Source organism: Arvicanthis niloticus (assembly GCF_011762505.2).
Source record: "Arvicanthis niloticus isolate mArvNil1 chromosome Y unlocalized genomic scaffold, mArvNil1.pat.X SUPER_Y_unloc_2, whole genome shotgun sequence".
NCBI classification, from domain to species: domain Eukaryota; kingdom Metazoa; phylum Chordata; class Mammalia; order Rodentia; family Muridae; genus Arvicanthis; species Arvicanthis niloticus.
Genome location: NW_023044979.1, coordinates 4,847,984 through 4,874,001, shown reverse-complemented (window position 1 = coordinate 4,874,001; position 26,018 = coordinate 4,847,984). Strand labels below are relative to the sequence as shown.

The window sequence follows — 26,018 nt, the reverse complement described above, 5'->3', positions numbered from 1 at the left end:
TTTTGATCTCATGTGAGGCTGACTGGCAAGCATCCTTATTACAGAGCTCATATTAAAGACCTCCATGTGTTTGCATTGCAATAGATTGTTGGTCATTGGGGTCTCTGTGACTTGGACATAACATCTTAGTGCATTGACTGGAACCCCAATACCCTCAGGACTCCCAACTTAAGGATTGAAAGACTGGTTTTTAATATCCACCATTGTTTCTGTGTCAGTGGCTTGTCTGCCAGATTTGTATGTGTGCTTTGGTTTTCAGTTTTTTTGAGTATTTGTGAAGGGAGATGACTAAATTGAACATGGAACCCTGCTACAGTGGATATGCTGGAGAGTCGCAACCCCAAAGTCCTTTGAAGATGTTCCAGAGTCTGGTATAATGGACAGTGTTTCTCTGGTCTTAGTTTCTGGGAAGGTTAGAGCAGACATGGAGCCCTGCTACAGGGCTCACAGTTGCCATCCTGTCTTCATTTTCTCCTCTGTCCAAGTGGAAGAATTTTCTGGATAGCCTCTACTGCCACCTTGTAGCTGTCTATTTTGTGTGTTGCAATTTGTTTTTCTCTGACTGAGGAAAAGATACAGACTCCAACCTAGTCAATTTAGTTTCGAGCCACACACCTTGGGTTAAATCCTTAACAGCAGGACCTAGACCCATTGACTAGTCCATGACAGAGAGCTCTTTGAGACAGCATCCAGGGCAAAAATCAGGCTCTGCCTACCTTATTTTAAAGGGTAGAAATACAAAGACCTCATTTTCCACCTCTTGAACTACCCTCTGCCCAGTTCATGGCTAGTTTTGAACTTGAAGCTGTCATAAGATGGAAGATTATTCTTCATCAAGTCTAACAAAATTAGCATATCTTCCTTGGACAAGAGGTCTTGTCTTGTTGGTGGCCATTTCCAGTTGTGTGGGACAATCTGCTTTTCTGTCCACCTTACAGCTGTTTTAGCCTCTCTTTGGTAGCACTGGCCTGGGAACCCAGGGTTAAAGAAACTCACCCCAGGTCAGCACAGCTTCTGAGCTCCCCATTCCAGTGTATCCTTCCCTGCTCTGAGTCAGGTGCCTTCCCTATTTTGTTCTAGCTCAGCCACAACTCCAACTACCTCTTGTGGTGGCAGGGCTCTTGTAATTGATATGGTTAGCTCATTGGTTTTTGGTTGTTATAACTTCCTCATTTATTATTGTGTCTGTGTCATAGTTGTCTTAAGTTCTCAGCATTTCAGAGCTACAGTCATCTGAAGGAACTTCAATCAAGGGCATGCCCTCATCAGAATGGCTGGTTGCTATGTCTGTGAGAGATAGTGTTGATGATTGAGTAGGAAGGCTCTTCCACTGAGGGTGGCAATATCCCTAAGCAAGTGGCCCTGGGCTGGATGAGAGAGCAGGCTGAGTATGAGAGAGTGAGCAAGCAAGAGAGCAAGCCAGGAGACAGTGTGTGTCCATGGTTTTGCCTTCAGTTTCTAATCTAATCTCCCAAAATGAGGGACTGTGATCTGACAGAACCATGTACAACAAACATTTATTACCTGAGATGGTTTTGCATAAGGAGTCAATCACAGCAGCAGGATAGCAAGTTAGAACAAGAACAACATTATTTTACTGCTGTACAGAATCTATGTTGTAGATTGTATTCTTGTGGACAGAAGAAATTTTGGGTAGAAAGATTTTTTGATTGGTTGGTGTTTTTAACTCTCCATTAAGGGTCCTGCCTGATGCAGGATGTGGCCTCTTCAGCATCCATATCTAACTGCTATACATCTCAGCTAAGATCAACCTTAGACTCCTTGGTACTTATTTCTGGTCTCTGGCACATCCTAAGTGTACCCCCTCCCCCCAGCCAGCTGCAGATTATGATTCATTTCCACCCTCTGGTCCTATCTTGTCTCTCGCCATACCTGTTGCTGGTTCTCCTCGATTCCCCTTTCCTATCTCCTTCTCCTTCTCCTTCTCCTTCTCCTTCTCCTTCTCCTTCTCCTTCTCCTTCTCCTTCTCCTTCTCCTTCTCCTTCTCCTCTTTGTCCTCCTCCTCCTCTTCCTCTTCCTCCTCCTCCTCCTCCTCCTCCTCCTCCTCCTCCTCCTCTTCCTTCTTCTGTTGTTTGAGGCAGGGTTTCTTTGTGTAGCCCTGTCATTCCTGGAATTCTGTAGACCAGGCTCGTCTAGAACTCAGAAATCCCCCTGCCACTGCCTCCCAAGTGCTGGTATTAAAGGTGTGTGCCACCACTGCATGGCGTGGGGCATGTTTCTTAATTACAACTTTTGAAGTGAAAAACCATTTATTAATCTTGATGTTTCGAGATGTTCAGATCCACCTTTAATCTAGGCTACAGATTCTTTTGACAACCTACATATATAAAAGACATTGAACAGGGTAGTGTTTTTGTTTTTTATATTGGCCTTACCTTTTTTTTTTTTTTTACAAAACAAAGATGACTTGTTTGTTTATTTGCATTTTAAAACTGGTATTATTAAGTACTTATTTCTTCAGAATTCTGGTATTCATTGAAGATCAGCTGTAATATTTTGCAGCATGAAAAGCACCAGTCCTTGTTTTTCTAATTTACCTTGTCCAACAGCCTTTATTGGGACATTTTATTAAATAAACTTTTTATATACAAAGATTCATTCTCTCTATGATTTGAGCTATGTTTATCTACAGAACCTGTACTAATACAACTGATGTTTTTCTCCACTTTGCCACTAATGAAGGTGTGCTGGCTACCAATAGTGCTCCACTGTGTTTCCCTTATGATTCTGGATTTTCTCCAGGGTTGATTGATATCTGTCATCTGGTGAAAGGGAGCCATAGTTTCTCTGAGTCCAGCATGAAGCTTGTTTCCTAAAACCCCTCTTTAATGTTAATGTGGTTAGCATTCTGTCTAAAATTCTACCCCACAGTTACCTTTTGACAGCCAGGTATCCTCCTCCCCATAGTTACTTCTCTTCAAAAACAGATGGAATATGTTCTATGGGTGTGTGGGAAGGTGTTGGGGAAGGGCATGTCTCAGCAGGCTCATGCCTCCTGCTGAGATATTTCTTCCCCGGGAGGGACCATGCCTCATGCTGAGACAGCTATTACCCCTGAGGAGCCTGCCACAAGATAGTATAGTATAGAATACAGTTTATTCAGGACATGTGAAGGAGAGTTTAGAGGGTAGTAGAGACAGAGAAATGCAGAGAGAGGCAGAGAGTAGAGAAGTAGAGGCTGGGCATAAGCATGTGCAGAGAGAAGGGGGAAGGGAAGAGCCCAAGAGGGCAAGAGAAAGACAGAGCAATAGATCAAGAGATCAAAAGAGAGGGAGGGGTAAGCAGCCACCTTTACAGGGGGTCAGCTCTGGAAAAGGTCAGAACTTGGTCTGGAAGCACACTTTAACCTTAAGGAGTGGTAAGGCTCACTGGCCAATCAAGTATCCCAGGCAGACCTGCCAATCAGACAGGGAGGCGGGTTCTTCCAGGTGCCATTCTGCAAGTTTGCTGTTCCTGTGCAGGCTTGAATGGTCATCTGTGCTCTGCTCTGAGCTCTGCTGTGGGTGCTGTGTGGAGACCCCAGGGAAGCTCTGAAATCGAGTCATGGTGAGCACAGGATCACTGCCCACAATGGGTAGGGGCAGGCAGCTGAGCAGTGGGAGCTGGGGTGCTGGGTCCTCTCTGGAACTGCATGGGAAGCATCAGCTAGATGTGACCACCTGTGAGGTTCCTGGTGATGCTCCTCACCTGTTAGGTCAGGAGCTGACCTCTGAGTAACCTCAGTGTCATGGCTGATTCTGAATTTGCCCAAAACATTTGGACCAGTTGCTTTCCTGTAGAAACTCGGGTGGTTTCCCTGACTCTGCCGCACATGTCTCCAAACCCTTTTGTCTTTTATAGTATACATTAAGAAGACAGGTATAGCTGGGAAGTGGTGGCTCACACCTTTAATGCCAGCACTTGGGAGACAGAGGCAGGTGGATTTCTGAGTTTGAACCCAGCTTTGTCTACAGAGTGAGTTCCAGGACAGCCAGGGCTACACAGAGAAACCCTGTCTTGAAAACAAACAAACAAACAAACAAAACCTTTTTTTAAGAAGACAGGCATAAATCTAACAGATCTGCTTTCATACATTACTTGTTTTTCTTTGGTTTAATTTTTATTAATTTTTTTCTGTTGCAGTTCTTTATGTTGCTTTATTTTTTATGTTTAGTGTTTGATTATTATTAGGTAAAGGGACTTTTTCCCCTCCAGTCTCTTGGGTGTTTTGGATGCTTCTTGTACATTCACATGCATGTTCTTTGGTTTAGGAAATTTTCCATTATTATTTCATTAAAAATAGTTTCTAGATCTTTGGGCTGATATTCTTCTTCCTCTATTCCAATCATCTGTAGTTTTCCCTCCTCATATGTTGAAGAAATCCTAGTTGTTTAAGGTTAGGAAACTTCTAGAATCCACATTTTTTTACCCAGTGTCTTCTTTTTGTTTTATTCATCCTTAATATCTGAAACTCTCTCTTCGTTTCCTGTTCCCTGGGTGAACCTTGCCTCTGTAGTTGTCAGTGCACAGGCAGTTTCAATGCTCTGCTCTCAGGGACTTAGCAACTGCTTAAGTCATTCCCTGCCTCCATCACCTGCTGCTGTTGTCAGGTGTTCTTTATATACATGGACCACCAGCTACACAGCGTTCTCTGTTTGTTCCCTGACTCAGTTCATGCCTTCTCTCTATTTTCTTTTTTACTCTCAGGGCTCTCTTTCTGCTGTCTGTCTGTCTGTCTGTCAGTCTGTCTGTCTGTCTGCAGGTCCTCTTTTGTGCCTCATTCCCTTCCCCAGATTCTCATCTCCCTGCCCCCCAAACAACCTCTTTTGTACCATATCTGTTGCATGTTTTAATTTCTCAGGACCTGCTGTGGTAGGATACGTCGGAGCTTTTGGTGACTTATTTTTTCTGGCTGTTGTTTATTATATTTCTATGCTGGTGTCTAGGCCTCTGGGTTTGAAGTGATTATTATCTCAGTACTGATTTCTGGATTTGTCTTGCTTGGGTGGGATTTTTGTTCCTGGGTTGCTGTTTGATGTCTGGATTTACAGAGAAAGTTGCCTGAGTGTTGCCTCTTTTACTGACATGTTTGGTGGGTATGCTCAAGAGGGAATGCTTGCAAATGTTGGTAGCAGGGAGAAGAGTTGGGCAGGAAGAGATGATCTTAGCATCCACAGGCAGACATAGTCAGGACAGAGGTAAAGCTGCCTCTGGTGTTAGTGCAACTGATATTAGGATCTGCAGTAACAGATAGTGAGGCAGGTCTTTGGACAAAGTACCTTTTCTACTGCCATGCATGGCTTGTGGTTGAACAGGAGCATCTTTCAATAATCAGGACCTCAGGCACAACGATGAGTTTGTAAAGCACAATCAATTCTGTTTCTGAGAGTGCACAAAGTCCACTTGAGCAAACATCCTATGACAAGCCCTCCTTGTCAACAGCCAGTCAAGGTACAACTGCAGGGTTAAGCTACATAGAGATAATTAATATACCTTACAGAGACAAAGTTAGTCTACCCATCATGGTTGTCATATGGTTTTACTCCCTTGATTGGTTCCTGCAGATTATGCCAGACATGTAGTTGTTAAAATATTAAGTTGCTGACCTGTGTATTAATGTCTTAATCTTGCTGTAACTGCAATAAATACCCAGCACCTCTAGACTCTCAGTTTTGATCTCATGTGAGGCTGACTGGTGAGAATCCTTATTACAGAGCTCATAATAAAGACCTCCATGTGATTGCATTACAATAGGATCCTTGTTGGTCATTGTGGTCTCTGTGGCTTGGACATAACATCTTGGTGCATTGACCCAAGATCCTCAGGACTCCCAACTAAAGGATTGAAAGGCCAGTTGTTAAGATCCACCATTGTTTTTGTGTCAGTGGCTTGTCTGCCAGGGCTACACAGAGAAACCCTGTCTCAAAACAAACAAACCAACAAAATACCAAACAAAGAAGACAGGTGTAGCTGGGCAGTGGTGGCTTTTAATCCCAGCACTCGGGAGGCAGAGGCAGGGGGATGGTGATGAAATAATGATCAATAATCATGTTAATCAATAATCAATACTAATTGATTGCCAATATTCAATACTAGTCAATAACCAAAAGTGATCAATAATCTTGATAATCAATAATTGATAATCAGCAGACAGTGCTAATCAATAATCAATATTAATTAATAGCCAATAATGATCAATAATTGATGGCGCATGCCTTTAATCCCAGCACTTGGGAGGTAGAGGCAGGCAGATTTCTGAGTTTAAGGCCAGCCTGAGCAACAGAGTGAGTTCAGGGACTGCCAGGGTTACTCAGAGTTAGCAGCCGGAGACTACATTTCCCATAAGGACTCCTGCCAAAATGGTGGTCAAAGAACTAAATGCGCATGCATGTCAAACTCAATCCAATATGGCAGCTGGTCTTCGAACTACATATCCCATGAGGCCATGAGGAAAAAGAAAGATGGCGGCCAGTGGGAGACTACATTTCCCATGAAGGCGCTAGACCGTCGCACAGGCATGATGTATGGAAATCTGGAATCTGGACCAGAGCCCAGTGACTGCACCACAAGACAACCACTGCCACCATCACAGTCAGGGAAAGCACCTCTGTCCCGGTGGTATCCGTGGCCTCCTTCTGATATCACAGACCAAGCGATGCAATCTGATCGCCCACTGTAGGGCTGCTGCAGATTGGGGAGATGACTGGAGACTCCAGGTACCGTGACAGGCGGGTGGGAGCAGAGGCCCCAGGTTGCCCATGAATCTGAGGCAGGGGCATGACTGGAGTTGCTTATAGATACTGGCTGGCGGACCTATGGACACACCCCCAGACTTGTACAAAGGAGAACTGTATCGTGTTGGGCGTTATTATTGAAATACCACCAGGAGGGGAGACCCTCACTCTAGTCTCAGGATATCGAAATCACTCAGTAACTCAAAAGACACAAGAGGGTTTATTTCAGGAATCAACCTGGCTGAGGTCGAGACTCATAATGAGGAATGTTGACTCTGAGGCCAGAAGGAGAAAGGTATTTAAAGGAAAAAAGCACAAACCAGGGGGCTGAGGGGGAAACCAAGGAAGGACATCATAAAAATAGTGCAAAGTTCCAGCCCATCATTCAGTTGGTCATGTGGGAAACATGGTGTATATGTTTTTCTCAGGAATTGAATCTTGCTCAACCACCTACTTTGTGGTCAGCCAGTTCCCGGAATGACCCAGCTGACCTGTAGTTTTAGTTCTGCTTTCTTTGTGGTCAGCCAGTTCCAGGAACCTGGAGCTAGTGAACCTGCTGGCCTACATTTTTGGCTCAGCTCTAGGGGGTCATAAAAACTTTCCATAACCTTTATAAATTTTTATATCTTTCCATTGTCACCTGGTCATCATTTTCATGAGGACACAAGGGTCACCAGTGTGTGTGAAACTGACCATTGATGGATTGTGATTTCTATTCTGGGCATTCATTTTAAAATCTAAAATAAAGTACTTAAGTACAAGCATGGAGGTACAAGCCTTAAATCCCAGGAGATGAGTGCCAAGCAGATCTCTGATTCAAGTCTTCCTGGTACAGAACAAGTTTTAGGTAAAGAAAAGCTTAGATACACACAAAGTGTTACACACGTATTACCCAGCATTCAGGAGACAGAGCCATGCAGATCTCTGAGTTCAAGGTTCATAAACTGGGTAAGATCCAGGACAGCCAAGCTTGGGCAGTGAAGTTATTGAAAAATATAACACTGGAGATGATGTAATAGAAGGGGCCGTGTTCCAGCCCCAGCAAGCAGAGGAACTCAGCAGCTTTGTCCATGTGGTTTTGGGAGGAAAGAATAGAAGGAATGACTGACACAATTGATGCTGGTTGGCTGTAGTTAGAAAATTAGTGGTGATGAAGAAGAAGAAACCAGCACCACTGAGGTGAAATCTTCTGGTGAGTGTTTTCTGAGAGGATAAAGAAGCTGTGTTCCAGAGATAGCCAAGGTTGTCCCTTCTTGTGCACCTGGAGTTGATCATGTGTGAGAATCACCCAGGTGGTATTGGTTTTTAGGCATAAATGAATCTCATGCAGAGCAGCTAAGGCTTGGCCCAGTGAAGGGAGTGCAATAGATGAATACAGTGAATCCTATTTGCAGGAGAAGAACCCAGCATATTGAAGATGTCAGTCCCATGGGATGAGCAGAAAGAACAGCAGCAGCAGTAAAGTGGAGTCAAGCAGAACCTAGAGTGAAATAGATGGAAGAGCTGGAGAAGTGACCCAATCTCTTTTGAGGAGTACAGAGGATCATGTATGGATCCCAGATACTGGAACAAGAAGCTGTAATACTGAAGTTACCTTTGAAACCCTAATATTTTGAAATTCCAGAGCTGTGGGGTACCTGCTCAGGAAAAAGGTTTCAGACAGTGCAGTAACAGATAGTGAGGTAGGTCTTTGGACAAACTACCTTTTTTACTGCCATGGCTTGTGGTTGAACAGGAGCATCTTTCAATAATCAGGACCTAAGGCACAAAGATTAAATCATAATGCCTAATCAATTCTGTTTCTGAGAGTGCACAATGTCCACTTGAGCAAACATCCTATGACAAGCCCCTCTTGTCAACAGACAGTCAAGGTACAACTGCAGGGATAAGCTACATATAAGATAACTAATACACCTTACAGAGAAAAAGTTAGCCTACCCATCATGGTTGTCAGATGATTTTGGCCCTTTGATTGGTTCCTGCAGATTATGCCAGTCATGTAGTTTTTAAAATATTAAGCTGCTGACCTGTATGTTAATGACCCAATCTTTCTGTAACTGCAATAAATACCCAGCACCCCTAGACTTGGTCTCTCAGATTCAATCTCATGTGAGGCTGACTGGTGAGAATCCTTATTACAGAGCTCATAATAAAGGCCTCCATGTGTTTGCATTGCAATAGGCTCCTTGTTGGTCATTGGGGTCTCTCTGACTTGGACATAACATCTTAGTGCATTGACTGGAACCCCAAGACCCCCAGGACTCCAAATTAAAGACTGAAAGGCCGTTTTTTAATATCCACCATTGTTTCTGTGTCAGTGACTTGTCTTCCAGAATTGTGAGTGTCTTGGTTTTCATATTTTTCTTGAGTATCTATGGAGGGAGATGACTAAATTGAACCGGGAACCCTGCTACAGTGGATACACTGGAAAGTCTGAGCCCCAAAGTGCTTCAAAGATGTTCCAGAGCCTGGTATAGTAGACAGTGTTTCTCTGGTCTTAATCTCTGGGAAAGTTAGAGCAGACTTGGAGCCCTGCTACAGGGCTCACAGTTGCCATCCTGTCTTCATTTTCTCCTTTGTCCAAGTGGAGGAATCTTCTGGGTAGCCTTTAGCATCCCCTTGTGGCTGTCTATTTTGTGTGTGGAACTTTGTCATTCTCTCACTGAGAAAATGAGACAGACTGCACCCTAATTGATTTAGTTACTAGCCCCACACCTTGGGTTAAATTCTTCTTAAAAACAGGACCTAGGCCCATTGACTAGTCCATGACAGAGAGCTCTTAAAGACAGCATCCAGGGCAAAATCAGGCTCTGCCTACCTTATTTTACAGGGTAGAAAGACAAAGACCTCATTTCCCACCTCCTGAACTACCCTCTGCCCAGTTCATCTGTGACTTTGTAGTTTTGAACTTGGAGCTGTCATAAGATGGGAGGTCATTCTTCATTGATTCTCACAAATTTAGCATATTTTCCTTGGACCAGAGACCCTGTCCTTTGTGGTGGTAATTTCCAGGTCTGTGGAAAAATCTGGTTTTCTGTCCACCTTCCAGCTGTTTTAGCCACATCTTTGGTAGCACTGGCCTGACAACCCAGGGTTAAAGATGCCTCACCCCAGGTCAGCACAGCCTCTCAGCTCCCCATTTCAGTGTATCCTTCCCTGCTCTGAGCCAGGTGCCCTCCCTATTTTGTCCTTGCTGAGCCACAGCTCCAACTCCCTCTTGTGGTGGCTGGGGATCCTGTAATTGATATAGTTAAATCTTTGGTTTTTTGTTGTAACAACTTCCTCATTTATTATTGTGTCTGTGATATTGTTGTTTTCAGTTCTCAGCATTTCAGAGCTACAGTCATCTGAAGGATCCTCAGTCGGGGGCATGCCCTCATCAGAATGGCTGGTTGCTATGTCTGTGATAGATAGTGTTGATGATTGATTAGGAAGGCTCTTCCACTGAGTTGCAATATCCCTAAGCAAGTGAGTGGTCCTGGGATGGATGAGAGAGCAGGCTGAGCATGAGACAGTGACCAAGCAAGAGAGCAAGCAGGAGACAGTGTTTGTCCATGCTTTTTTATGGTATATTTTATTTACATTTCAGATGCCATCCCCTATCCCCACCCCGCACCCACAATAAAACCCCTATCCCATGCCCCTTTTTCCGTTTTCCTTTTATACTCTTTTTTAAAATATTAATTAAAGGCATTATAAGTTTCTTAATGCTGAATCAGAAGTGTAACCCAATACCCAACCTAGATATATAAACTATCTTTGACTGGTGGAGACACGTGAACATTTGCCTCCCTGTCCCCCCCTTCTCTTTCTTTCTCTCTCTCATCACCTAGCTTCTCCTTTCCTTCTTCTCCTCCTAGCATTACTCCTTCTCTTCCTCTTGGTACACCTTCCCACCTTAGTTCCTCTTACATATCACTCTTCCTGTTAAAATAAAACTTTTCCCTCAAAATACAATTAGAGCATAATTATGCCAATTTGTACCAGTGAGGTACAATATAGTCCTAATACCCAGTCCATCATTTTGTTGACTAACCAGAACCTTTGTCATCTATCCTAACTAAAACTCTTAGTTCTGAACCTGGATTTTTCCTTGGCTTTAGAATGAATGTCAGCTGAAAACCATCCACTCAAAAATTTTCTCTCAAGGTAAATAGCCAGGATTGGCTATGAGACAATATATATATATATATATATATATATATATATATATATATATATATATCATATAGCCCCATCAGAAATCCAGAATGGCTGAGTTAATTGTCCATGCTTTTTGCTTTCAGTTTCTAATCTAAGCTCCCATAATGATTGACTGTGATCTGACAGAACCATGTACAATAACCAGTTATTACCTGAGATGCTTTTGCTTAGAGAATTCAATCACAGCAGCAGAGTAGCAAGTTAGAACAACAACAACAACAACATTATTTTGCTGCTGTACAGAATCTATGTTGTAGATTGTATTCTGGTGGACAGGACAAATTTTGGGTAGAAAGATTTTTGGACTGGTTGGGTCTTTAACTATCCATTAAGGGTCCTGCCTGATGCAGGATGTGGCCTCTTCAGCATTCATATCTAACTGCTATACATCTCAGCTAAGATCAACCTTAGACTCCTTGGTACTTATTTATGGTCTCTGGCACACCCTAAATGTATCCCCTCCTACCCCCAGCCAGCTGCAGATTTTGATTCATTTTCCCCTCTGGCCCTCTCTTGTCTCTCACCACACCTGTTGCTGGTTCTCCCCGATTTCCCCTTTCTTATCTGCTCTCCCATACAGTTCTCTCTCTTCCATCTGCCTCCTATGATTGCTTTACTCCCCCTTCTGAGTGAGATTCAACCATGCTCATTTGGGCCTTCCTTGTTGTTTAGTTTCTTTGTGTCTATGAAATGTAGTGTGGGTTTCCTGTATTTTATGATTATTATTAACTTATAAGTGAGTACACACATGCATGTGCTTTTAGATCTGGGTTACCTCACTGAGATAATAATTTCTAGTTGTATCCATTTGCCCGCAAAATTCATGATGTCATTGTATTTGATAACTAATAATGTTTCATTTTGTAAATGAACCATATTTTCTATGTTCACATTTTGGTTGAGTAGCATGTGTATTATTTCCAGTTTCAAGTTGTTATAAGTAAAATGGCTCTGAACTTAGTGGAGTCCCTACTCTAGGTCACCTGCCTTCACAGAGTCCCTCCTGTAACTTCTGTTTGTTCTTTGAGAGGGTGTGGGCCCCTGGGTATCCATGATGGTGTATCAAGTCTCTATTGGGTTAAGTGCATCCTCTCCACTGAGGCCAGATGTGGCAGCCCAGTTATGGGAACAGATTCCAATGATAGACAACAGTTTTAGGGACTGATCCTGCTACAGGTGTTGTAGGACCATCATGAAGACTGAGCTGCACATCTGCTAATTACAGGCCATCGGTCCTTTGTCCACCTGTGAGTGTTATTGTTTTTGTCTCAGTTTCTTAATGGCCCCAAGGGTCAAGGATAGTTGAGTCTGCTGGTCTTCCTATGGAGTTCCTATCCTGTTCAAGGCCCTCAATCCTTTAGCCGACTTTTCCATCAGAGTTACCAAGGTGCATGCAATGTTTGACTGTGGATCTCTGCTTCTGCTTCAGTCAGCTGCTGGGTGGAGCCTCTCAATGGACAATTATGCAAGGCTCCTGTGTGGGAGCATCACAGAGTATCCTTAATAATGTCATAGATTCAAGCTTGTCCATGTTGGTCTCCAATTGAATGAGTTTTCATTGTCCACACCTTCAGTCTCTGCTCCAGCATTATCTCTGCATTTTTTTTACACTGGATACATTTTGTTCTGGGTGTCTCAAGTGTTGTGGTTGAATCTGGTCCTTCAGCTTTTTTCTCATGCTCCCATACATTCCCCATTTGGACTCTGTCCCTCAATCACATAAGATACTGTGCACACATTTGCTGTTCAATGCTATGCTATTTTGCAAACCTGGTGGTTTTATATTTTAACTTTATTCATTCTGTTTTTGCTTTTCTAGACCAAATTTCCCTGTGAAGCACTTCCTGTTCTAATTGTAGATATAGAAACCACATAAGCCACCTGACATATTTTTGTTAAGTAGGCACATGATTTTGTGCTGCTCTTAGTCTACATCTTTCATTTTGAAATTCAGCAAAATATATAGATTATATTCTATTTCTCCAGATGGCTTCAGCTCACATCATTAATATTATCTGATTCTTCAGAGTCATTGAATTGCAGGTGTATGATGTTCTGCCTAACTCTTGTGTTTCTTCTGAAATTTTGGATAAATAAGTGTGTTATGTGTGTGTGCATGACTATGAATGTGTGCCTCATCTTTACTGTTGTCAGAACATGGCCTCAGAATTTATGATCATGAAGAAATGGACAAGTGTTGGTCCACATGTGTATGTCAGAAATTGACCACCATTATGTGGAAGACCAGCAAGAGCTTTCAACTCCTGAGCTATATCTCCTGAACTACGTTCTTCATTTCTGATCAACATATACATTACTAATATTTTCACTTGTCTATTTTTAACTGTTTAAACATACATTCCCTTCTAGTAAAATTTAATTAATTTTGCTGTTTAAACTGGTTCACTGCATGTTTTTCAAGATGAATACAGTGCTGCAGTGAATGCATAATTCTTTGCAGTAACTTCATTAAAGAACTGTGAATTCATTCTGTCATTTTTGTTTCCTGCTTTATTTTTGTAGCAGAGTGAGGTTCTTAACATGTAACTTTTGCTGTCCTGAAACTCATTGCATAGACCGTGCTGGCATCCAGCTCAATGATATCCACCTGCCTGTATCTCTGTGATTAAAGACATGAACAAATACACACAGCTTGCCCATCACTTTTGTAGTTAGTAGTTTTTCATCCAGCTTTTCAGATGTGTGCTCAGTACAGTTGATCTGTTTCTCCCTGCCTATCCCTCTCAATTTCCATTTGTGTTGGAAGGCTATATCCTATTCTAAGGGTTCAGGAGTGACACAGGTGAACCCTGTTTCAAGGGTTCAAGTGTTAATATTTCAAATTTCTTCTAAACTGACATGGTGATTATATTATAATTTGTGTGTCAGAAAATAAGTGGAGGAATCACCTGAATTATTTGATTATATTGTCTAGGAAGCATAACTTTACTTTGTATTGATGTCAGTATCAGGCTTTGTGTTGTAACATGTGTGTGATATTTTAGGAAGCAGTGAGTTTCGATGATGTGCATGTGAACTTCACTGCAGAAGAGTGGAATTTGCTGGATCCTTCCCAGAAGAATCTCTACAAAGATGTGATGCTGGAGACCTACTGGAACCTCACTGCTATTGGTAAGACTGAATTTTTTTTTTTTTTTTTTGCTTCTCAAAATAAGGGAAAAATGTTTCTGGGTTACTGATGATCATCTCTTATTTCAATAGAGAACAAGTAATATTGAGTTGAATAAATCAGGTTCATTGCTGTGAAAATTCAGAGTAACTTGAATTTTGCCTAATTCCAATACCATATCATTAATTTTCTTGTACCTTGGTTTTAGGCTATAATTTGGAAGTCCATCATACTAAAGAACAACATCAAACTTCTAGACGTCATGAAAGGTATTTTTTGGGGGGAGGGGGTTTCAAGGCAGGGTTTCTCTGTGTAGCCCTGTCTGTCCTGGGACTCACTCTGCAGACCAGCTGGCCTGGAACTCAGAAATCTGTCTGCCTCTGCCTCACAAGTGCTGGGATTAAAGGTGTGTACCACCACCGCCAAGCCATGAAAGTTAATTTTAATGTTTAATCGAATACAAATATGCCTGTGAGGAAATTTTAATATCATCTGGATGCTCTAAATGAAAGCAAGTGTGTAAAATATGAGTCATTTTATTGTAACTATGATTATAATATTCTCCCAAAACTATGTACCTTCATGTCAGTTATCTGATTGGTGTTTGCAAGGCATTTCTATAAGCAAGAAGAGAAGGAAAAAAATGCCTTACGAGATTCCTTTAATTGATTTGTATCTCCATTAGAACTATGTTGTGGAACTACCAATTTGTATAGTCTCATAATATTTAGATGTTGCACATTGAATAGTGATAAACATGTATCCATAACCTTCTAATAATCAAATAGTCCATGATAAAGTTGGTGACACTCGTATTCTTATAGTGAAATTTTTAATTTTATTGTTTTGTCAGTTTATGAGAATCAAGAATGTTGTTTTGGAGAAACATTAATCATGTCTACAATGAACAAAAAGTCAATGCATGTGAATTCAATGTGGAAACATTTAATTTGTTCTGCTTTTTTAATGGCGGTATCAATTGTCAGAATGGATGAAACCATGTGAGCATAGAGATACAAAAAAAAAAAAACCTCTGTCTATTTCACAACAATGAGAAGATATGTAGTATTCTGCCTTTGGTAGACTTTCTGAATATGATAGGTGTTTACAATTAATTGGTTTTCTGACTTTACCCAAATTCACACTGCAGAAAATCTTTATGGGTACTAGAAGTTTCCAGTTCTCCTGTTCATCCTGTTTCACAGTGCTGTTGTGATGTGATGCACACTACAGGAAAAACTAAGAATGCAATCAGAGTTTTAATGCTCTTAGTTGTTCCATTTTATTCTGACCTATGAATGCATCATGTAGAAATCTCATATAGAAAAAGGATGTTATAAATGTGAGCCATGTAGTAAATACTCTTACCATCACAGGTATTTTCAAGTACAACCGTGAACATCAAAGTGATAAAAGCATTAGATCTGAGTGTTCTTTATTATGAGACCAACTGTAAAATTGACTCATAATGATAAAATGATTGATCAGGCTAGTAAATGTGGTAAAGCTTTCACATGTGCCCATTACTGGTGCAGGCATGAAAGAAGTCATACTGGAGAGAAACCTTATGAATGTAACCAATGTGGTAAAGCCTTTTCATATCACAGTCATCTCCAAAGTCATAGAAGAACACATACTGGAGAGAAACCTTATGAATGTAATCAATGTGGTAAAGCCTTTTCATGTCACAGTACTCTCCAAAGACATAAAAGAACACATACTGGAGAGAAACCTTATGAATGTGATCAATGTGGTAAAGCCTTTTCACAAAACAGTAGTCTCCAAAATCATAAAAGTACACATCTTGGAGAGAAGCCTCATGAATGTAATCAATGTGGTAAAGCCTTTTCACATCACAGTAGTCTCCAATATCATAAAAGAACACATACTGGAGAGAAACCTTATGAATGTAATCAATGTGGTAAAGCCTTTTCATGTCACAGTGGTCTCCAAAGACATAAAAGAACACATACGGGAGAGAAACCTTATGAATGTAATCAATGTGGTAAAGCCTTTTCACAACACAGTAGTCTCCAATATCATAAAAAACACATACTGGAGAGAAACCTTATGAATGTAATCAATGTGGAAAAGCCTTTTCACAACACATTAATCTCCAAAGTCATAAAAGTATACATCTTGGAGAGAAGCCTCATGAATGTAATCAATGTGGTAAAGCCTTTTCACAACACAGTAGTCTCCAAAGACATAAAAGAACACATACTGGAGAGAAACCTTATGAATGTAATCAATGTGGTAAAGCCTTTTCACAACACAGTAATTTCCAAAGTCATAAAAGAACACATACTGGAGAGAAACCTTTTGAATGTAATCAATGTGGTAAAGCCTTTTCACAACACAGTAATCTCCAAAAACATAAAAGAACACATACTGGAGAGAAACCTTATGAATGTAATCAATGTGGTAAAACCTTTTCACAACACAGTACTCTCCAAAGACATAAAAGAACACATACTGGGTAGAAACCTTATGAATGTAATCAATGTGGCAAAGCCTTTACAAGTTCCAGTTATCGCCCATATCATAAAAAACCCATACTAGAGAGAAACCTTATGAATGTAATCAGTATTGTAAAGGCTTTACACAACTGGGTCATCTCCAATATCATAAAAAATAAACATACCCGAGAGAAACCTTAGATATGTAATCAATGTAGAAAAAAATCATTTATAATTGAAAATTCTCCAAAGACATAAATGTTCACATACTGGAGAGAAACTGTTTGAATGTAATTAATATGGTAAAAGCCTTTTCAGAAAATTTTGTCTCAAACCGTAAAACAACCCATATTGGAAAGAAACCTATGAATGTAATCATTGTGGTGAAAGTGTTAAAAATTTTCAAAAACTTCTAGCATGCTGAGAGGAACCAAGAGTACAGGTCAGCTCATTCGTGAACTCTGTGTTTCAGAAATTTGGCTGACCACAAGATGGTTGAGTATGAATAGGCTGTTGAGAATAGCCTATACAGAATATTCTCCCTGACTGTTACTTAGACCCTGTCACAAACTGAATAATGGGCTGGGACTTTCCACAGGTGCTTTCCAATAACCCTCCTTGACTCCCCCTGGATTATGGTTTTTTCCTTTTGGTTTTACCTTTAAATTCCCTCTGCCTCCAAAGCTCAGGGTCAAACCCCACAGACCCTGCATTGGTTCCAGGTCTTGACCTCAGCATGCTGGTCAAAATATACCTCTTGCTGATTACATCAACTTCTGTGTCTTCTGAGTTATTGGGTGACTATGGATTCCTGAGGCTTTGGTGGAGGGTGTTCCTTCCTTTTGTGAGGACTTTATAGTGGTAAAAGTCTTTCCATAAAGATTTTTTACAAAACATAAAAGAACTCATATTGGACAGAACTATGAATGTAATCTTTATTCTAAAGCCTTTGCATGTCCCACTAATCTCGAAAACATAAAGGTTCCCACATTGAAAGAAACCTCATGAATGTGATCAACATAGTAAAGACTTTTCACAACTTTAGCATCTCCACTACTATAAAAGAATAGGTACAGGAGAGAAACCTTATGAATGCAATCAGTGTTGTAAAGCATTTACAAGTCACAGTCATCTGCAGTGACAAGAGAGATCACATACCAGAGAGAAACCTGCTTGAATATTAACAATGTGGTAAAGCCTTTGCATGTCAGAGTTCTTTACACCCACTCAAAGAAATCACACTGGAGAGAAGCCTCATTAATATAATCACTGTGGAAAAACTGACAATTCACTTTTATCTGCGACTACATAATAGAACACATTCAAGAGAATGACTCAGTGTCATCAAGGTGCTAAGCCCTTGCATGTCACAGGCATTGCCCAATACATAAGAGAACACACACTGTAGAGAAACTGCATGAATGTCATTATGAGGTCAAGTCTTGGCATTACAATTTACTCTCCAAATACTTCAAGTAACACACTTTTTTAAGAGAAACTTTATGAATGTAACAAACGTGGAGAAGCCTGTGCCTATCACTGTAGTCTCCAAAGACATAAAAGACCACAAATTGGAAAGGAATCTTGTGAATGTACTCAAGTTGGAAATTTCTTTACATGCCACAGTATTCTCTGAATACAAAAATCAACACATACTGGAGAGAAACCTTTTGAGAGTAATCAATGTGGTAAAGTTTCTGCATGTCCTAATTGTATTTAAATGCATGAAAGAATATATAGTAGAAATGAACTGTGATGATTTGAATACTTGTTCCTAAGAAGTGACAATGTTAGTATGTTTGGCCTTGTGGGAATAGATATTACTGTTTTGAAGGAAGTGAACTCCTAGGGTATTGATCTTTGGAGCTCCGGCCAGTAAAAAACAGACTCTAGTACAATCTGGCTGGAGGACAGTCTCTTCCTGAATGCCTTCTCATGAATATGCAAAACCCTCAGCTCCTTCTCCAGCATCATGGCTGCCTACATGCTGACATTCTTCCTGATATGTTGGTCATGAACTAAATACTTGAAAGTGTAAGATAGACTGAATTAACAATTTTCCTTTGAAACAGTTGCCTTGGTCACAGTGTCTCTTCTTAGCAATGGAAATTCTAAGACAGAAGTTGGTACCCCAGGCTTAAGAATTCTTATTGGTAGGCCTGACCATGCTTTTGATAGAAGCAATGTGGATTTTTAGACTTTGGATTTCTACATGCATTAAGTGAAACTTCATGGGCTGTCCTATTACAACACATATGTGCTAAGGGTGGTGTGAATTTTGATTATAATTTTTATAATGTTTTGCTGAAGAATGTTGCTGCCTTTTGCTCTCATCTGAAAGTAAAGAGGTTTATTTTGTTAATTGCATTGATGAAGTCTCAGGAAATCCAAGCATACTCTTTGGCCTGTGTTTACTCTCATGGTGATTGTTTTGATCATGCTTAGTAATCTTAGAAAGGAAAAAATATGAAATGATATCTTCAAAGAGAAAATCTCACTAGGAAGTTGCATGAAGCTAAATCCTGTGATCAAAGACACACAACTGTATTAAAGTAATGGAGATATTATGGCAAGATTCCATCCACCTAAACTTATGGATGTGAAGTTGTATGGTTAGGAACTGTCTAATGTTAGGCATTATTATTAACTGGTTAATGTTTTTATATCAACATAAGGAGATACAAGTATGTGTCAAATTGACAATGGACAGATTGTGATTATTATACTGGGTTTTCAATTTAAAATCTAAAAGGATATAGGATATACTTAGTTCCAGGCATGGTGGTACACACCTTAAATCCGAGGAGATGAACATCAAGCAGATCTTTGATTCAAGTCATACTGATACAAAATAAGTTTTAGGTAATAAAATGCTTAAGTATTTGTAAAGTGTTATATATGTATTATTCAACATTCAGAAGACAAAGCCATGCAGATCTCTGAGTTCAAGGTTCATCTACAGAGCAAGTTCAAGGACAGCTGAGCTTAGGCAGTGAAGTTGTTGAAAAATAGAAAGCTGGTGATGATGTAATTGAAGGGGCCATGTTTGGGCCCCAGCAAGCAGAGGAACTCAGGAACTTTGTCCATGTGGCTCTGCTTTTAGAGGAAAAAACAGAAGAGACGACTGAGATAACTGAAGCTGGTTGGCTGTAGTTAGAAAATTAGTGGAGATGAAGAAGAAACCAGCATCACTGAGGTGAAGTGTTGGGGGGTGACTTTTAGCAGAAAGCAGCTATCAGCTTTGTAGCCATCTTGAGCCATATACCCTGACATGAGACTTTGATTACAATAGCCTACAACACCTGAGCACACTCTGATAATCTTGGTTTAGTTACCTTGGTTGTGTGAGATTAAAGGTGTGTGAGATTAAAGGTGTGTAATTTAAGAGTGTGACTTAGAAGTGTAGAGATCAGATTTAGAAACAAGACCTAAGGGCATAATTATAGGCGTGACCAAAAGGAATGGCTTAGAAGTGAGACATATAAAGGTGAGAGGCAGACAGAAGAGGGGTGAGAGAATCAGACACTTGTAGGAGACTCTTTAGATATTCTCTTTAGGGCGACTCTTTAGAGAGTACAGCTAGACTTGGACTTGGAGTGTAAGAAGAGAGACTGAAGAATAAGTGGGATTGAAACACACTCTGTCTGGTCTCCATTCTTCCAGTCTGTCCTCACTGTCTCTCTCTTGCTGAACCCTGACCTGCAGAATGGACTAAAGCAGCAGCTTGTGCCGGTATAGACTGGCCGCCCCAGTGGGGCAGCTGGGGCCTCATCATTTTGCTCATGCCGAGACAGTGAAGTCTTCCTGTAAGTGTTTTCTGAGAGAAGAAAGAAGTTGTATTCCAGAAGTAATCAAGGTTGTCCCTTTTGGTGCAGCTTGACTGAGTCCCGTGTAAGACTCACCCAGTTTGCACTGGTTTTAAGGCATGAATGTTTCATGCAGTGCAGCTAAGGCTTGGAACCATGAAGGGAACATGAGAGGAAAACAGTGAAGATGGTTTGTCACAGAGGAACCCAGCATGTTGAAGATGTCAGTCCTATGGGATGAGCAGAAAGAACAGCAGCAGCAGTTGAATGGAGTCAAGCAGAACCTAGTGTACTATAGAGAGAAGAGCTGAAGAGAGACTCAGCTTCTTTTGGGGAGCACAGAAGATCATCTGTGGATCCCAGATACTGGAACAAGAAGCTGTAATTTTGAAGTTACTTTGGAGACCCCAAGAGTTTTAGGATCCAGAGCTATGGGATACCTTCTCAGGAAAACTACTTTCAGGAAAGAAAATCAGCCAAAGAGAAAAAATTGTGCTGCAGTGAGCAGGGCAGGAAAAAGTTGGAGATCTGAAGAGCACTTTGACATCAGATATGGAGATGCAAAGTTTGGAGATTTCCTTGCTGGCTTTTGGTCTTCTTTTGGCCCAGTATTTCCTCACAATTGTGATTAGAAATGGGGACCTATATCCTGTGAATTTGGATGGATATATGTGGTATTTTTTGAAAGTATAGGAGATTATAGTTACATGATTGAAATGATCTCAGAAGAGACTTTGAACTTTGGACTTTTAACATTTATGAGACTTCTTTAGATGATGGGGACTTTTTAACTTGAATCTCACTTATTATGTATTACCTTATTTTTAAATATGGTCCCCATACAATCATGTGTTTGCACAATCTCATGGGGGCCAGGCAGTGGAATGTGGTATTATAAATATGCTTGGCTCAGGGAGTGGGAGGAAGTTTATTATGAGATGTGGCCTTGGAGGAAGTGCATCACTGAAGGCTTTGAAGTTCCACCCAGTGCAGATTGGACCCTCCTATTAGCTCTCTGGCAGACAGTCTCTTCCTGTCTGCCTTTGGATCAAGAAGCAAAACTCTCAGCTTCTTTGCCAGCATCGTGTTTTCTTGCATGCCTGCCTTGCTTCCTGCTATGATGAAAAAGGACTAAATCTCTGAAACTGTAAGCCAGTCCCAATAAAACTGTTGCTTTTATAGAAGTTGCCTTGTTCATGATTTCTCTTCATAATGGAAACACAAAGACAGAAACCCTGTGAGTGTATTTAATATGGTCAAGCCTTTGCACAATTCTCTAGTCTTCATTATCATGAAAGAATATGTGCTAGAGTATAAACATGCCCCCTGTGACTCAGGATATGACCCCTGAATCTTAAACACGCCCCCAGAGTCATAAACATGCTCCCTGTGACTCAGGACATGCCCCTGAGTCTTAAGCACACTACCTGTGTTTCAGGACACATCCCCTGAGTTTTAAGCATACCCACTGTGACTCAGGACACGGCCCCTCAATCTTAAACATGCACCCTGTGACTCAGGACACACCCACAGAGTCCTAATGGACAGGCTAATATAATGAAGCCTTTGCACACCTCTGTTGTCTTTATCATTATGAAACTATTCATTCTGGACAGTGGTTACATACTGTGCTAAAGCCATTATGTTATGGGGTCCACTGAGATCTAACACACCTCAACCACAGGACAAGGCAAATGATAAGAATTTATTGTAATCAAATCACTGCTGATGAATCAGGACCACAAAATTACACACAGAAGCTTAGCTGCAATACTCCAGGCTCAGCCCCACCCTGAACCAGAAAGTTATATAGCTTCCAAAAGTCAAAATCACACAGTCCTGTGCCAAGTTACAGCTACATTTTTCTCCCAGTCACATTTTTTTCTGTTGTTACTTTATGTCAAGTGATACAGAATGTAGGTTGTATGGTCAGCACTATCACAGCCATTTGCTCTTTTGTGGTTAGGAACATGCATTATATTTTGAGGAATAAAACATGAATAACAGAAATTATGGTTAGGAGCAGTTGCTATATTTTAGGAAACAAAACATGAGTGATGAAAGCTGGTCAGATATTGTTAAGTACACAGATCCCCTATGACCTGGGACTTGAACTTAGTTTCAGTTCATGATTAAGTCTACGTTGGTAACAAAAAGGCAGTCCTTAGGGCAAGTTTCTTTTCCTTCTTCCCAAGATTTAGATATCACAGTCATCTTCTAATACATAGTAGAACACATACTGAAGACATATCTTACAAAAGTAATCAATGAGATAAAACCTCTTCACAACACAGTCATCTATGAACATAGAAGAACACATCCTGGAGAGAAATGCTATGAATAAGCAATGTGGTAAAGCCTTTGCATGTGGCAGTCATCCTAGAAACCATGAGATAAAGTCATAATGTGAGAAACCCCATAAACCTAGTCAATACAGTAAAATTGTGTACTTTCTGATATCTTTATGTAAGAGTAAACTCTTCAGCATGAAATCAATCTATTAAAGACTTTGTATATTGCAATAGTCTTTGAGCACCTTCAATAATATCAAAAGTCATCTGTGACTACAAAGAATATGTATGATCTTACCCAACACACATTGAGTTACTCAAGGTTATTCATTATGTAGAAAACAAATTGACAAGTGTCAACCATCAGTTCAAACTTTCCAATGTCTCTCTATTTTGTTTACACTTGCAAACTCATTCATACATACAAAGACCACTGGTTTTTTTCTTTTTCTTTTTTAGTTAATCGTGTATCCAACAACTTTGCTGAAAGTGTTTACCAGCTCTGGGAATTGCCTTTGGGAAGTTTTAGTTCACTTGTGCTTACTATCCTATCATCTGCAGATAAAGATAATTTTAATTCTTCCTTAAATTTACAATTTAATGTTAACTTATTTAACATATAATTGTAAATTGCAATATAAGACTTGGAATATAGGACTAGTTAACATTAAACTGTAAATTGCCATACAGGGGTAGTTAATATTAAATTGTAAATTGCAATATAGGACTTGGAATGTAGGACTAGTTAAGATTAAGCTGTAAATTGCCATGCAGGGCTGGTTAGTATTAAATTGCAAATTGCAATATAGGACTAGATAATATTACATTGTAAATTGCAGTAAAGGACTAGTTAACATTAAATTGTAATTTCAATATAGGTCTAGTTAACATTAAAAGTTTAGATAGTATTTTGAATAGATATGGAGAGAATGGATCACCTTCCCTTCTTTGTGAATTAGTGGAATTAAATAGAATTTCTCTCCATAATTTAATGTCGGCTATAGGTTTGCAGTAAAGTGAAATTATTATGTTTAGGTATGTCCCTTGTAACCTTAATCACTTCAAGAACTCTATCATATAGTGGTGTTAAATACTGTCAGAGAATTTTTCATCATCTAAGAGATGACAACTTTTTTCTTATACTTTAATCACATTATGTTGAAACATCCCTGCAGCTCTTGAACACAGCCTACCTCACTGATCATGGTGAATGGTCTTTTGACGTGGTTTCTATTTTACTTTATTTTTTCTGTTTTATTAATATTTTTACATATTTGGTTTTAAGGAAAAATTGGTCTATAATTCTCATTTGCTACTGAGTCTTTATATTGACTGGATATTTGAGTAACCATGGGTTCACAAAACAAATTGGCCAAGGTTTCTTCTTTTTCTATATTGTTGAACTCCTCTTTGAAAGTCTGGTACGATTCTACCCTAAAATTCATGGCCCTGGGCTCTTTTTGGTGGCAGACTTGTAATGGTTTCTCTTTTTCTAGATGTTTAGGAAGTTTGAGTCATTTCCCTTAGTTTGATTTAACTTTGGTAAGAGGAACCTATTGAGGAAATTTTCCATTATTTTTAGTAATTCCACTCAGATGGAGTTGAGGCTTTTTAAAACTATGCCATTACCATTCTTTAGATTTCTTCATTGTCTGTTATTTTGTCCCCATTTTCATTTTAGATTTCATTAATTTGGATATTCTCCATCTTTTAATAAGGGTTTGACTATCTTGTCTGATAAAAGTCACAAAGGACTATTTCCATGTTTCATTAATTCTTTGCATTCTTCTCTTTCTATTTTGTTGATTTCAGCCTCCAACTTGATAATTTCCTGATGTCTAATCCTTTTTTTTTCATTGCTCACTTGTTTCTGTTCTAGAATTTAAAGCATGCTGTTGAATTGCCAGTATGAGAGCTCTCCAGATTTTTCATGTAGGGATTTTGTGCTATGAACCTTCATCTTAGAACCAGTTTCATGTTTTGTGTATTCTGCAAAATTGTAAATGTTTCATATTCATTTGTATTGAATTCTAGAAAGTCTCAAATGTCTTCCTCTATGTTTGTCTTAAGCTATTTCTCATTCATAGTGAGGTGGTGTTCAGCTTCCATGAGTTTTTAAGCTTTGTATTCTTTCTGGTTTTGTTGATATCCAGCTGTAATCCATGGTGGTCTGATAGGATTCATGGGGTTATTTCAATTTTCTTGTATGTATTGAGGTTGGCAGTGTGTCTGGATATGTGTTCAGTTTACAAGAAATTTTCATAAGGTGCTGAGCAGAAGGCATATTCTCCTATATTTCAGTAGAATGTTCTGTAAATATCAGCTGGACTCATGTTCATGTTGTCAGTTAGCTGGAATATTTCTCTTTTTGAGGGGGTGTCTGGAGAATTTGTCCATTGGTGAGAATGGGGTATATAAATCTTGGAATATAAGTGCATAAGTGTTATGTGATTTTAGGTTTAAAACACTTTTTTATGAAGGTTGGCAACCATGAGTTTAAGGCATAGATGTTAAAACTTGAAATGGCAATTTGGTAATTATTTTTTCCTTTAAGAAATTTGTAGTGTCTTTCTCCAATTCTTTTGATTAATTTTGTTTAATATCTATTTTGCTACATTTTAAAATGACCACACCAGCTTTCTCCTTTGGTCCATTTGCTTGGAGTATCTTTTTACATTCCTTTACCTTGAATTAATGCCTATTCTCGATGTTGAGCTACATTTTTTGTCTGCAATTGAAGGATAGATTTTTATTAGCATCTATTTGGTTAGCCTTTGTCTTTTTATTGGTGAACTGTGGTCATTGATGCTGAGAGAGTCAATGAACAGTTATTGTTAACTCCTTGTATTTTGTTGTTGTTGCTGCTGCTGGTGGTGATGCTGGTGTTGGGTATTTGTGTGCTTTCCTTTCTTTTGCAGATAATACAATATTATTTACTACCTGTGTATTCATGTGTATTGTTAACTTCCTTGGGTTGGATTCTTTGTATATAATATTGTGTAAGTTTGTATGTATAGATAGATATGTTTATATTTGACTTTAGCATGGAGTATCTGATTTTTTCCATTCATAGCAATTAAGGTTTTTTTTTCCATTTTTTTCCACACAGGGTTTCTCTGTGTAGCCCTGGTTGTCCTGGAACTCACTCTGTAGACTACACTGGCCTCAAACTCAGAAATCCACCTGCCTCTGCCTCCCAAATGCTGGGATTGAAGGCATATGCCACCTCTGCCAAGCCAGCTTTTTTCTATATATAATAATCTGGGTATCTGCAACATATATGTCCAAGCCCTTCTGATGTTTCCAGACTCCAGTGAGAGGTCATCTGCAGTTTTAGTAGAACCTTATTGATATGTTACTTGGCTTTTGACCTTTGTAGCTTTTAGTAATCTTTC

At 39.8% G+C, this 26,018-nt stretch overlaps 1 pseudogene; it reads left to right on the top strand.

Moving 5' to 3' along the window:
• The first annotated feature begins 6,699 nt into the window (after positions 1-6,699).
• LOC143433983 (uncharacterized) lies at positions 6,700-16,824 on the top strand (annotated as a pseudogene).
• Positions 16,825-26,018: the final 9,194 nt, after the last annotated feature.